This window comes from Magnolia sinica, chromosome 3, assembly GCF_029962835.1.
Source record: "Magnolia sinica isolate HGM2019 chromosome 3, MsV1, whole genome shotgun sequence".
NCBI classification, from domain to species: domain Eukaryota; kingdom Viridiplantae; phylum Streptophyta; class Magnoliopsida; order Magnoliales; family Magnoliaceae; genus Magnolia; species Magnolia sinica.
The window spans coordinates 50,848,874-50,863,815 of NC_080575.1; the positions used below are offsets into that span (position 1 = coordinate 50,848,874).

The following is a 14,942-nucleotide window of genomic DNA, read 5'->3' on the forward strand; positions in this document are numbered from 1 at the left end:
TAGTGCCTAAATTTAAACAACAAGGAATGTAAATTGCATGTAGGAAATCATTCACACCAACAAGATAGTTGAGAATCTCTTCTCAACACCCATAAAAAGTACCATATATAACACACTTGATCATTCAGACATTTCTACAAACACTTAGACTACATATTCCAACATACATGACGTATGTTGGTGGTAACACACATTTGGACAATTCCTTTCATCAAGGAGTTGCTACACATACAACTAATATAAATACATGACAATTAATCATGGCAAACACATACTCATATTTTAGACGTATACGATACTTTCTACATACACAAGGAATACACAAATCTCAATCTAACTCATATATATCAGGAATGCAATATAAACATCGCATTTGGCATGTGAAATTGCACCCACAATAAGAATAAACCATTAACCGACATTGAAAGCCTTGAAAACCATAACCTATACGAATATAGTCCGCACCTTAAACTAGAAAATGAGCAACAAATCTGATTCAGACGATAAGTCTTCATCAACGGTGACTAGAAAACCTAAGACATGAATAAAATGAACTACATTAACACTTAAACTATTCTAAGCTCCAAAACAGACTAGGGTTTGATTGACTTACCTGAGAATGAACTTAGAATCGCTGGAATAACGATTCAGAAGTGATGGTTTAGAGACGCAGAGTAACAAGGAAGAATCTCAAGATGATTCACCAACTTCTCTCTCACTCTCTCTCTTTTCCTTTCTCTCCTTTAGCTAGGGTTAGAAAATTCGTATGGAATTAAGAGTGAGGGTTTTAAGGTCTTTATATAGGCCTAAAATTGATGAACATAGCCCCAAGGCCAAGGTATACTTAGGTTATAACCAAATCGGGTCTATTTCGATCCAACGGAGCGCTTCTGGTGGTCCCTTTTTCACATGCGGTCGGACTTAAGCTCACTGACCATGGATCTAGGTCAGGCTGAGTTTTTGTACCGATCGGATTTATAGATCAGCCTGGCGGACCAATCTCAATTCAACGGTCACCGAAACTCGATCAGGTCCACAAGCACTATGACATGCCTGGGCCATCTTCTCTGATCCGAGGGTAAATTTGGATCAGAATCCAATGGTCAGATTGCTTAAAATCGTCGCGCAAGCGACACGACTCAAATTTCATAAATTTATATTTAATTTCTTACCTTTCTCACCCTCTTTACTTCAGACTCTTGAGGTGATGGTCAAGCCCAACAAGGTGATCATAAATGTCTAAGATCATCGCTATCGGACTTTCGACGAGCGGTCCAGGTCCGATACAAAGTTTTCAAGTAGTCCCGAGAGCATCTGGATTTAGCGTTGAATCCTAGATTTCAGGGTAACATAGCGCTAACGATTCTACAGGTTTTGAGTCTTGTAGATCAAATTTAAAGTGATTTGCGCTAATTTCACAAGCAATTGAGTTTAGCACTAATTAACCCACATTTAACTTCTCAAGAATTTGAGGTAGTACTCGGGTCTTTGCACGAAATTTTCCAGGTCATTACATTAAGACAAGGTGCTTCTCTTCACACCTAGATAATATAAGAGATAAATTGTTGAGGCATTCCTCAAAACTACTCCCAAATACAGATAAGTCATCCATGAAAACCTCAAGAAACTTCACAACCATATTTGAAAAAATACTTAACATACACCGTTGGAAAGTTGTTGGGGTGTTACACAATCCAAATGGCATCCGTTTGAAAGAAAACGTACCAAATAGACAAGTAAACGTGGTTTTCTCTTGGTCTTATAGGGCTATCTCTATTTGGTTATATCCGGAATATCCATCAAGAAAACTATAAGAGTGACCTGCTACCCTCTCTAAAACTTGATCAATGAATGGTAGAGGGAAGTGGTCCTCCGTGACTTGGTTCAATTTTCTATAGTCAATGCAAACACGCCAACCTGTGGTGACACGTGTTGGTATGAGTTCATTATTAGAATTTTGCACAATAGTTATTCCATATTTCTTTGGGACTACTTGAGTTAGACTCACCCAAAAACTATCGGATATTGGGTAGATGATTCCCACATCCAACAATTTGATCACCTCATTTTTTACAACTTCCATCATGTTTGGATTGAGACACCCTTAAGGTTGTCTAATTGGTTTGGTGTCCTCATCGAGGTGGATCCGATGGGTGCATATGGAAGGGCTTATACCCTTGATGTCAGAAATGGTCTAACCTAAGGCTCCTTTGTGGTCTCTTAGAACATTCAACAATTTAATCTCTTGATCCTTGTCTAAAAATGAAGAGATCACCATAGGATAATTTTTATTTTCACCTAAGTATACATACTTAAGCTCATTTGGTAGTGGTTTTAAATCAAGCTTTGGAACATTGGTTGGTGATAGTAGAGGTCATGAGTCCTCGATAGATAGGATTTGAGTGCGTGGTCTCCATTGGTACATACCAATGTCCTAGGTGGTAGTGCTCTCATTATCATCACAAATTTCAGCAAGCACTTTTTCTAAATCAGAATTTTTCAAGTCCCCACTGACTTGAATCAATTCCTCAGTCAGACTAGGTTCCAATTCGTCATCTTCTATTAAGCAGTCCATGAAATTCAGCTCATGGATCTCATTATTATCAATGGGCTGCTTACATAGATTGAAAATATTTAGCTCCAGAGTCATGTTACCAAATGACAAGTTCACCATTCCATTCCTGCAATTTATGATTGCATTTGAAGTTACTAGGAATGGGTAGCCTAAAATGATGGGAACTTGAGAGCTAGCATTTACACATAGTTCAGTGTCTAATATAATAAAATCCATGGGGAAGTAGAATTTCTCCACTTAGACTAGCACGTCCTCTAAAATTTCCCTTGGTACCTTAATAAAGCGGTCAGCAAATTGAAGTGTAATTGTGGTTGGTTTAAGCTCGCCTAACCCCATTTGTTTGTAAACTGAATAAGGTACTGAGCTGACACTTGCACCCAAATCTAGTAAAGTATGCTCAATTTGGAAATTCCCAATAATACAAGGAATAGTGGGACTTCTCGGGTCTTTGTATTTGAGTATGACCCTTTGTTGAATGATAGCGTTCACTTTCTCAGTAAGGAAGGCCTTTTTCTACACATTTAATTTCCTCTTTACAGTGCACAAGTCCTTGAAATATTTAGCATATGATGAAATTTATCTAATGGCATCAAACAGAGGAATATTGACAGTAACCTTTTAGAGCACATCCAACACCTCTTGATATTTCATGGGGACAGTTAGATTCCAAAGTTTAGATGGGAATGGAACTGGAGGCTCATATGACTCAATCTCTTTATCTTTTTGTTATTGCGGCTCTTGAACCATAGACGGCTCATCATTCTCTTGAGACAGTGGCTCATTCTCTGGTATTTCTACCGGTTGCATTATTTTGTTATTGACCTCTTTTTCACTTCTCAAGATAATGATGGCCTTAGCTTGTTCATGATGTAGCTTACTTGGATTTGAGTCTCTAATGAAACGTGTGTTTCTAGGGTTTGGCACATGTTAAGAAGGAAGGGTGCCTTTTTTTCCCTAGCATTTAGTTGAGTCTCAATCCTGCCACGATCGTCTTCAATTCCTGATTTGATTGGATTAGAGACTGATTCATTTAAGCATGAGAGTTCATGAATGCGGTCAATGCATCCTCCACAGATGATTGCTTTGGTAGGGACACATATGGTGCATTGTTAGGTGCCCCAAAGAAGTTGTTTTGTAGAGGCATTTGAGGTGCATTAGGCCCATTAATTTGTGGTCCATTCCTTCAACTAAGATTAGGATGGTTACACCAATTTGGATTATATGTGTTTCCCATTAGTTGCATAACTAACCTTTGGTAGTTATTTATAGCATTTGTTTGCTCATGCTCATGAGTGATATTTTGTACAATTGAAATTATTGGACAATCCTTTGTATCATGGTCTGTACCACCACAAATGCTACAAAATTTACCTAAGGAAGTGTTTGCCTTTACCATATCAACCTTCCTAATTTCCAAAGCTTTGACCTTTCTAACTAATGCAACGAATTTTACATTAAGGTCATCTTTGTCTCTTAGGACATACATCCCCGCTTTCTCTTTAAGAATGGGTCTAGTTTGGTCTGGTTTAGCAGAGACATCCTATGTCTACATATTCTCTTCTAACATATCTAGAAAATCTCAAGCCTCATTATGATCTTTATTAAGAAAGGTTCCACCACACATCATCTTTATGAACTGACGGGTATCCATGGTGAGCCCCTTTTAGAACGCATTAATCATGTGCCATGGTTCATAACCCCGATGTGGACAAGTAATTAGAAGCTCTTTGAAGTGCTCCCAAACTTGAAAAAATAGTTCATTCCCCTTTTGGGAGAATGACATGATTTCTTGTTTTAGTGCATTTGTTTTGTGCTCGAGAAAGAACTTTTTTAAAAACTCTCTACTTAAGGCTTGCCATGAAGTGATGTTATTAGGTCTTAGAGAGTTGAGCCATACATTGGCCCAATCCTTTAGAGAAAATGAGAATAACCTAAGCTTAAGTACATCCCTATTGCCATTATTTACTTGTAACATTGCAATTACTTCCTTAAAGTCCTTGAGGTGCAAGTAAGGGCTTTCAAAATCCAAGCCATGAAATTTAGGAATCAATTAAATCACACCTGGTTTAAAATCAATGTTCCTTGTGTGAGCAGGGAAAACTATGCAAGATGGTAAAGTTGATCTCTCAGGGTGTAAATGTTCACGTAAAGTCTGTGGTTGGTTTAACACATTCTTATGAACTTCATTTTCATCCTCAAGAGGAGGATTAGGTTGATTTTCTCTATTTTGATTTATAGTCGGATCTGGCAGATTTGGATTTGGATTATCAAATGGGTCTGCCATGGAATCCAAGTGATATTGAGTGCCTCTTCTAAGTGAATAATCAAGGCCTGGAACTAGTCTGCCTTCAGAAGAGAGTCGATTGTTTTGATCCCTACTCCAATGGGACATAAACCATCCACACCACACAAAAAATACAACTAATTCAAATAGCAAGTATGATACTTAAAATAAAAATAAAAACTTAACTAATAACTCAGGCGGCATAGCCGACCATGAGGGTTCAATCCACAAAGCAAAATAAATCAACAACCCATGCGGCAGGGCCGACCATGAGTGTTCGTCCACAAAACAAAAATAAATCAACAACCCAGGCGGCAGGGCTGACCATGAGGGTTCAGTCCAATAATAATAATAATAATAAATAAATTGATAAAAGTAAAACTAATATGAAATTAAACTATGCTAATCTGGAAAATAGATTCAACAGATGATCTTTATTGATCAAACAGCAACTATAGGACAACCATAGCACTTGGGTAATAAAATCCTAAGCAGGGTAACCTTATGTCATAGTCAGTGCTTAAAAGACCCAACTGAATTTACTTTAAAAAAAAAAATCTACAAAAAATTTAGAGGGTTTAGAAGAGAACTTACCTTAGCTATCTTGCATAGATCTGATCTATCTCAGTCTCTCCCCAAACTTGATTGCTTGCTTCCAAGTGCAGAGGTTCGTAAGTGGTATCCCGTGAATAAAGGGTCTATCCCACAGGGAGATGAATTGTGAGAAGGAAAAAAATCAAATGCAAAACAAACTAAGTAATAAAAACTAAACTGATGATTTCATTTTGGGATTTTTGAATGGATGTAATTCAACTGAATAAAATAACACCCAAGCTTCAAAGTTCCACACATAGGTTAATGTTCCAAAATCATGATGACTTGGATAACACAACTAGGATATGAGCACTATGGTCAGCCTAATCAGAAAATAAAATAGTTTAAATATTTTAATAAGTGATATAAAATATTAGAAAATCATGAATTTGCACCATTGATATATATTCTCAAGCGTCAGTGATTTTAAGAATTCAATATCAATGAGATAATGAAAATTAAAGAAATATAACAGGTTGAGAACCTCTCCTATCTAGGAAATTTGATTGATCTAGGGTAAGCCTATCCATCAATGTGGATCTCATATGATAGAAACATATGGATCTCACAAGAAGATAAGAAAACCAAAACCTAAACAATAGATAACATGCATACACCATTCTTCTCATCATTAAAATAATCAATCATTATAACTTAAAGAATTATTAAACCAATGTAATTCCCTTCGAGCTTGGGCTAGAAGGAACTTAGAAAAATATAACTAAATTGCAGAAATAAAAAGCAATAAGAAAGGAAAAAATGCAAATAGAAAAGATCTAAAATAAAAAAATAACTTATAAAACTTTAATAAAATTAAAAACCCTAAATTTTGCTTTGGGATGCCTTAAATGATGCTTAGGAATGCCCTAGGAAGCCCTATTTATAAGTGGGGAACTCCAATTTTCGTACAGAGTTGGAAAACTCCAGAAACCGCCTCAAATTTACATAGTTTTCCAAAATAGGCTTCTTGCTACACAGTTTCGTTAAAATAGTCTTTACGCTGCACAGTTTTTCAAAATAGACTTCAGAGCTTAAGAATACACTTTTCAGGATGATTTTAGGATTCTTCACTTCAAATCTTCAATTCTTTTCATTCCTCACTTAGTTTTCTTAGATCTTTGACATGTGAATTCTTAAATCTTGGTCTCCTAAGATCCATCCCTTGCCTTGGTGATTCTTGAGCATCAAATCAATGCTTTTTAGCACCCTTTTTCAATCCAAGCTCTTAAATTCACCTTGCAACACATACATGAGTAAAATAGAACCTTAAGCTGATTCATGTTCATAAAACCATTATGTAAATGGGAAAAATTATGCAATATTTGAGTCTCAATAGCTGCCTAGGTAAGGTGATGCCAAAATGGCTTCTCATGTAGTTCATATTTCCTGTGTCTTATAGCTACTCGTCCTGTGTCCCCACTTGATGAGGTTCTATTCTAGGAAATGTATTGGCTGATTTTCTAGCTGCTTTAACATTAATATGAACTGCATAATTCTGCTTGAATGAATTGAAGTGTTAAAAAGTATTGGCCATTTGATATGGAGCTGATTCTTTATTCTAATCTTTATATTAGGAAAGCGAGGAAGAAGTCACTGATACTGAAGGCAGCATTGCTTTCTTTTGATTTCAAATCTCTATGACTATTATGTTTTCTTGTTCTGTACATCTGTGAATGCACTAGCTAGCTGGATGGTGGAAGTGTCACTTCCGTTGACATTTTCTTGGTGTTAAGTATCATCTTTAGTAAACATATCATTATGAGACTCTAAAAGAAAACATTCTAGCATGTGAGATATGTGAGAATTGTCCTCAGTGATGAAGAACTGAACAGGATTTTATTTGGAAGGTGTTGATAAGAAAAATTGAATCCATTAGATGTTAACTATAACTAGTTGGAAGATACTATTCAATAATGAGTTGGAAGGGGAGAAAACTGTATAATTACAAATCATTGGTACTAGCCTTTACTAGGACTAGCTGTTGGAATCATTGACTGACTGCATTTGTTTACTAATTAATTGAAACATGAATAATTAACATTATAGTCTATTTTGGAAATTACAAGATTCATGGTTTATGTATTAGCATTTGGTGTGGGTGTATGTATATATACAACATGCATGTTTGCTTGTGAGGGTGCATCTGACTTCAGTAGTTGCGTATGTTGTACAGTTGCAGAATGTGGATAGGTGGACCCTCCATAGTGGATAACCATTGAATCCATAACCCTATCTATTGTAGGGGATTGAAAAAGAAAGTGAATAAGCGTAATGTGCAAGCCATATAACAATCAAAAGAAAGGGTCAAGAGTATAGAAATAAGTGAGAAGATGGCGAGGAATTTTTCCATCTTACCAATAATCTTTTTTCTTTTTTTTTTTAATGATGTTTACACTTGTTGGATGGTGTCTTTTTTTAAGAAATGAAGTTCCATGGAGAGATTAATAACTTTGTAATTTCCATTTTCTATCACGAATCTTATGCTTGAGGCAAAGTTAATCATGTGTGTGAATGCAAATGAAAATTTTCTTCTAGCAAAGAATGTGGCATAGAGGGCAATCAATCAGTAGGGAGGCCAATCTGAACTGTACATTTCCTATTGCTAGATCTATTATTTTAAAACATACAGTAATTGGACCAGTTTCTATAAATTAAACCTGGATGTTTAAGATTGTGGGTGTGAGGATTTCACATATGGCATTGGCATTTTGAAACTCTGTTGTTTGCATCGCCTTCCATACAAACCTTTCCAAGAAAAAAAAGTACAATTTTGATTGTTTTGAATTATCATCTGCATGCCACGTGTATAATAGATTACTAACATAGTAACACCGTTGTTACACATCTGACCATCTGCCGAACAATTTTGATTGTTTCCACCAAAACCTGAGCATTATCGAGGGCCCAAGCTTAAAGTTGCTATCATTGGAGATGGGCTGGCTAACATGTCTACTGCAGTGGAGCTTTTGGATCAAGGTCATGAGGTTTGGCTCAGATTTTCTCTAGAATGGTTCTTCTTCTTAGGTCGATCTTATGCATATTCTTTATGTTTGTGTGCTACTGTAGTTTGAGGTATTTAGGCTCGCGGATCATGCTTGTTCCCTTGAGTTTTGAGTCATCATTATTGGTTTATGCTAGAAAGAATAAAGTTTTTTATTGCAAGTATATTCCGCTGCTTATTCTAAATGGGCAAAGTACCCCTGCTAACACATATTGAGTTCCAAATCTCCATGGAGTCTTTTGTGACAAGGAACCTTTTTTTTTAATTACAATTTTTTGAACAGTGCAAATAGCATAGATTTGTATCTGCTATAAATTTTTAGTTGTAACCTTAACAGAAAACTTTTACTTGGAAAATGTGAGATTACATGTGTAATGCCATTATATTATCCATCATGATGCCATTATGATATAGAAATATTAGATTTGTAAAACTAATGATACTTCCAATTCCACAAATCCTATTTTCAGAGCTTACAGATTGTAGTTTTGAATACCATTGTTGGATTTGTACCTGTAACTGTACCTATGACTCTATCAATGCCACCGACCTTCTATACATGTCAGTCACGGAATTTGGCATTGTTGACATGGCCATAGGATAAGCATTCTATTCATCATAAAAGTTCCTTATTAGCTGCTTGTTCATTATGTCAGAGCAAAAATGGTTTTGTACCTCTGTTGGATTAGTTCCATATAGCCTTTCCCTTGGATAAATCTCTCCTCACACATTTCCATGCTTAATTTAATTATGAAACTGATCAGGGTGATTTTGTTTTCTATTGTGCAGGTTGATATTTACATTTCACGGTCTTTCGTTAGCGGAAAAGTGGGCTCATTTGTAGATAAGCATGGGAATCACATCGAGATGGGACTTCATGTCTTCTTCGGTTGCTACAGTAACCTTTTTCGCCTAATGAAAAAGGTGTAATTTCCATCCTTTGTCATAAAACGCATAATCTCTAGACCCAGAAATGTGAACCATCTCCAGTGAGTTGAGGCATTTTGATGGGTTAATTGACATTGGAGTAATTATTTCAATGTGACTAGTAGCAGTCCTTGTGTTTACTTGCTCTCAATTTGAATTGCATATCTTGAGATATTGATGGGTTAATTGACATTGCAATAAATTCTTTAAAAGAAAGGTGGAGAAACCATTTTCTCTTAGGAACAACCATATGGCTGTTTTTGTCATTTTTGTATTGAAGTTTCAGTTAGTAGTTAAGCTGTCATTTCCATTTAAGCAGCAAATATAATAAGACACTTTACAAGCCTCCTCTGGAACTTCTTCAGATTCTTCTTACAAAGTCAACAATTAGAGTTATGCTACCAAATCCTCATGCCAGATGCACATTTGATATTGTTTTTAAGTTTATTCTGAGTACTTGCTTCCTTTGAAACAAACTGTAGTTTCTAGTAGCTATTCATGTATGGTTGTTGAATGGATGTCTCCTAGATGATATTTTCTTCTTCTGTTTCCAAAATTACAGCACCATATCTAAGTTGAAGGATATACAAACAGGGGAAATTGTTACTTCAAAAGAGATATTAATAGGTTCTTTAACAAAAGAGGTACTGTTGCTTAAAAAGAGATATTAATAGGTTCCAAAATTCATGCATCTCTTCTCTTTTATTGTCCTTTTCTCAAGTTTTAAACTAAAAAACACTTCATGGATTGACCACCAAAATCTTATCTTTTGTAGTTTAGTTTGGCCTAGCATTTGCTAACTACACACACACCTTTAGACGTATGCACAGGGGTCATGAAATTCCCCTTGGATGGGAAGCAAATTTTACTTGTTTGTGATTCTCCATGTGTTGGCTTCTTTACACGCCCAGGCAAGACTCGGTGAGTTTGGTATCCTTGATTCAATGGTTTGCATAAGATTTCATATAGGTATTTAGCAAATTTGAGTTGACTCGGCATGTTTTCAATTGTGCTTGGGTCAGGAAGCTATTAGATTCTTTATGAATTCTTGTGGTTTTTTAACTAGGGATTGGGTGTAGGACTGGCCATTAGCTTGTATTCTGGCATCACATATGGCCTACAAGAAGCTTGGGGAGCTCATGATTAGGTAACTTTCACGTGCTTTTATTTGTCCACTTTTATCTTAAAGATTCAATTAGTTACATGTGTGGACCCATGCATGCATGTGGGAGGGGTGATCTTCAGGTGGGGCCCATTTAGAAGTTAGACAAGACAATCCATCAGCTAAGTTAGAGTACAAAAACCAATGAACAGGCCCATGTCTTGTTAGCAGACCACCCTTTGTTTATTACACTAGTGTTGGCTTCTTACAGCGGCCCACAAATCACAGCAATTTCAAGTTACATGCAATGACTAAAGGAGTGAATTTCTTACAGAAAAATAGTGTGGTGGCAGGGGCAATGATAGGAGCGGCATTGGTGCTCTCTTACGAGGACACCTCTCATGAGTAAGTTATTCATTGCGCCATCACTGGAGCAGCGCTCTCAACAGCTGTGAATCTTCTCGCCGAGGTCTTCTAGATCTTACTCATCTTTATTTAGTCTCCTTTGAAATCTCTCTCTCTCTATGGGTTTTGTGTCCTTGGAGAGAAAGGAAGTTCTTCCTTCATATGAGGCATGTGATGTTTGGAACTTTGAACAATCTATGTTCTAAGAACTTGCATTTCCTTCATTTTGAGTAAGTTTTGACTAACTAGGCATCTGAGTTTCTTTAGGAGAGGAGATGATCTTCTAGCAAGATTCAGACAACAACATATTGTTTTAAATAAGCATCATATAGTACATATGAGAAAATACTATTTGCTTAGATTGCAGATGGAATCTGATGCATGTTCTATCTTTTCTTTAAAATCCGTAGTATACTTGCATTATCACTTTCCTTGCGGGTGAAACGTACCTTTTCTGTTCTTAATGAATAGCTACTAATTCGTAATTTGTGCAAGCTTGCTGATTTCCTTGTTTGGAAGTTCTTTGCTCAACTAGATATGAGTTCTAGGCCAGCTCTTTGCATTTTCACTGACAGCCACAACAAAACTAGTGAATTATAGTTTTCCTAGCTACATCATGTAATTTGTACAGTTCAATAGAATGATTTAAACTATTGATTGAGTTTAGAACACATTTCAAGGGGTGCCATATAAAAATAAGACTGATTGGATGATACTAATCCACCTAGATTTAATTTTTTTCAGCTTATGAAGGCCTCTCTAAACTAGCCATTTGCATTGCAAATAGTCCATTTGTTTCAAAATATCTTTTTAAACAGTAGTTTCTCTTATTCTCTTCTCCATTTCCTTCTGCTCTTGATTTGCAGCCATGTCTTTCTGAATGGTAAGATTCTTCTGATCCTTAATTTGCTAGATATTTCCTCGTTGAGAAACTATGATTCTTTTATATCTGACTTCTTTTAGTATCTGTATTAGTTTTTTTTTTTCATGTTTCTATAGTTGAAATATAATTCGTGTTTATTTTTTTTGTCCTTTATTTTTTTAATGTTCTTGTTTGACTTTTCCTTATATACTTGTGTTGTCCAAGAAATAAGTAGATTTTGTATCATTTATGGTTTGCTCTAACCTGAACTGAATTTTTTTTCCACATGAAATTGAAAGTCCTTTTGGATAGGGATCCTACAGAATTAGGATTAAGCTCTAATCTTGATTTTGATGACCCAATCTGTTGGACCAAGCACTACTCTTCTCTTTCTCCCATGCATTTATACCTTATTTGTTTGGACAACTCATGCGTCCTTTCACAGAAAAATTGTGCAACATTATAAGGATTTTCCTTTTCTTAGGGGCTGTGGGTACATCTCACTTGAGAATCTATTATTTTTTGCCAATACTTATCTGGTAAGACAGACCAGATTTGTTCATTCATCTTTGTAATTGATTTCTCACTAGCATGTTACTTTTGCCATCATGTTATTTTATTTTAAGCTGACTTTGCTGTCAGATTTTTGCATTGTTGATTTATTACTAATTTTATACAAACTCAAAATGAAGGCTTCTTTTCAAAGTTATTGTTCAAACTTGAAGGGAAGTGAGCCATGTGGGAATACCCATTTGCTGTTGCAGGCATCAATGTTTCGTTTATGCTTATTCAAAGGAGAGTTGCATCAAGTAAGAGAATCATGATCTCCAACTAGCACAGGTGCAAACCTTAAAGGTGCATACCTTAAAGGCTGAAATAGATAGATACACCAAATATACTGGAAAATCCTCTATAGAGTTGGAAAAGTTTGACTGCAAAAACAAATTTACTTTTGAGGTATGTTGCTATCTTTTCCTAAATTTTTATCTTGTTCAAGATCCAACAAATATGGCATGTGATTTTGATCTTCTTTTACAAGATAGATGCTCCTCTCAGAAAGAAGAAACAAGAAAACTACAACATCAACTAGCACTTACAAACTAGAAATTGCAGTTTCCTTTATTACTCTCTGTAGCTTTTTTCTAGATTGTACAAATCCTTCATGACTTTAAAATTAGCTATGTTAAGTATCAAAAGAATGTTTTATTTATTTATTTATTTATTTATTATTATTATTATTTTGAGATGTATGTATGCACAAATCCTTGGATTGCCTCTTCACATGATTCGGCTAGACATTACTTTATTTTGTTTGTTTTTTGTATTATAGGCTCAACAATTGGGTTTGGTTTTCATAATAAACATGGAAAACTATCTTAACCTCAGAATCTCTCTAGATTGAGCTGATTACGTATCCCTTACCATTCATAGCCCTGCTTGATCTAGAACAAGCTCCCCTGGGGTTAGGAGTGTATCGAGCATATCCAAAAACTAGGTGAGTCAATTAACAACAGTCCCCCATATGTATGTTCAAATTCACAATTTTTTTCACACTGTTTTGATAGTTGATTGTTGTTGTTTCAATCTATTCACATGTTTTTGTTCTTATTTTTTACTTGTTGCTTGTTGGTTAGGTACATAAAAGGCCATCGCATTGTGGAGCTCCTCATCTGCTTGACGGACTTTCATTGAATTATGTCTTTTTATTTTGAAGTCTTTCATTGTAGATTTTATTTTTTACTGTCAGGTTTGTAAGTCAGATAAATAATGTTTCAAATTACATCATGGTTGTTTTTACTATCTTTTGATTCTTAAATGAATATTGCTTAAATATATTTGTTCCTTTATTTTATTTTATTTTTTACAGCAGGTTTTTTGGTTTAAAATCGTTCCGAAATAAGAAAAAAAATACTGTTCTGAAATATGACAGTTGGCACTAGAACGGTTTAAAACCGTTCCTAAAATTTCGTATCTAAATTTTGAAATGGTACCCAAAACGGTTCTGAACCATTCCTGATTTTTTTGCGACGCCTCATTTAGGAACAGTTTTAAACCATTCGTGAAGCATTTAGGAACGGTTTAAAATCGTTCCTAAATGACGATTTTGGTGTAATGTACTCTTAACAATGTGGACATCTAACCAACATTGCTCCTAAGGCATGAACCATTTAATATCAACTAGGAACATGGATGGGCATCATAAACATCATTGCATACATTCTGGTGGAATCACACATCACAATGGGCCGCATATACATCACAATGGGCCTCAAATGCATCACAATGGGCCGCATCACATGGGCGTAATACACATCACAATGGACCTCTCATGTACATCACATTGGGCCATATCTCATGGGCCTTAAATACATTAAGATGGGCCACATCCATGGGCCTCAAATACATCATAATGGGCCACATCCATGGGCCTCAAATACATCTCGAGGAGCCACATCCCACGGGACTCAAATACGTCACAATAGGCTTCATTCAAAGGCCTTAAATACATCACAATGAGCCATATCCATGGGCCTCAAATACATCAAATGGGCCACATAACTAGGCCCATCATATGGGCCTCATATAGATCACATTGGGCCATAAATACATCACATTAAGGTGGGCCTTGTACATTCTAATGGGCCACAAGTACATCACATTGAGCCTCATCAAATGGGCCACAATTACATCACATTGGGCCTTATTAAATGGGCCACATATACATCACATTGGGCCTCATCAATGGGCCATACATACATCACATTGGGCCTCATGGGGCGGCCCATAATCCAATAAAATAGATGGCCACATGCACATCATATACTTCAAGGTGGGCCTGCAAGATGAGCCTATAAGATGGGCCTGAATACAATACACATCATGGTGGACCCCACGTCCCATGGACGGTGTAGATATACATTAAGGTAGGGTCCATGCTCAACAATAGATGGATGGCTGGATGTAGAATACATGCATTAAGAGGCCCACCGTCCCCAGCAAATGAACGGTGCGAATATAGAATATATACATGAATGTGGGCCCCACCCGTCCCAGCCTATGGATGGTGTGGATAAGACCTATACAGCATGGTCGACCCCACACGGCACCGTTCAATGATGAATGGTGTGAATATAAAGTACATACATCAAGGTGGACCCCACCCGCTGCTTGGAAAAATGGACGGACGACGTT

General features: G+C 36.3%; 1 long non-coding RNA gene across 8 annotated transcripts in view; it reads left to right on the forward strand.

The window, feature by feature from the left end:
* LOC131239909 (uncharacterized) overlaps nt 1-13,581 on the forward strand; it is a 44,334-nt gene extending 30,753 nt beyond the window's left edge. For 6 of the 8 annotated variants that reach the window (XR_009168473.1, XR_009168477.1, XR_009168476.1 and 3 more), the window contains one exon: nt 10,818-12,932. This is a non-coding gene — a long non-coding RNA (uncharacterized LOC131239909). Of the gene's footprint in view, nt 1-10,817; nt 12,933-13,136; nt 13,246-13,384 lie in introns of those variants that run through there. The other 2 variants (XR_009168474.1, XR_009168479.1) reach the window with 2 other exon arrangements.
* Nucleotides 13,582-14,942: the final 1,361 nt, after the last annotated feature.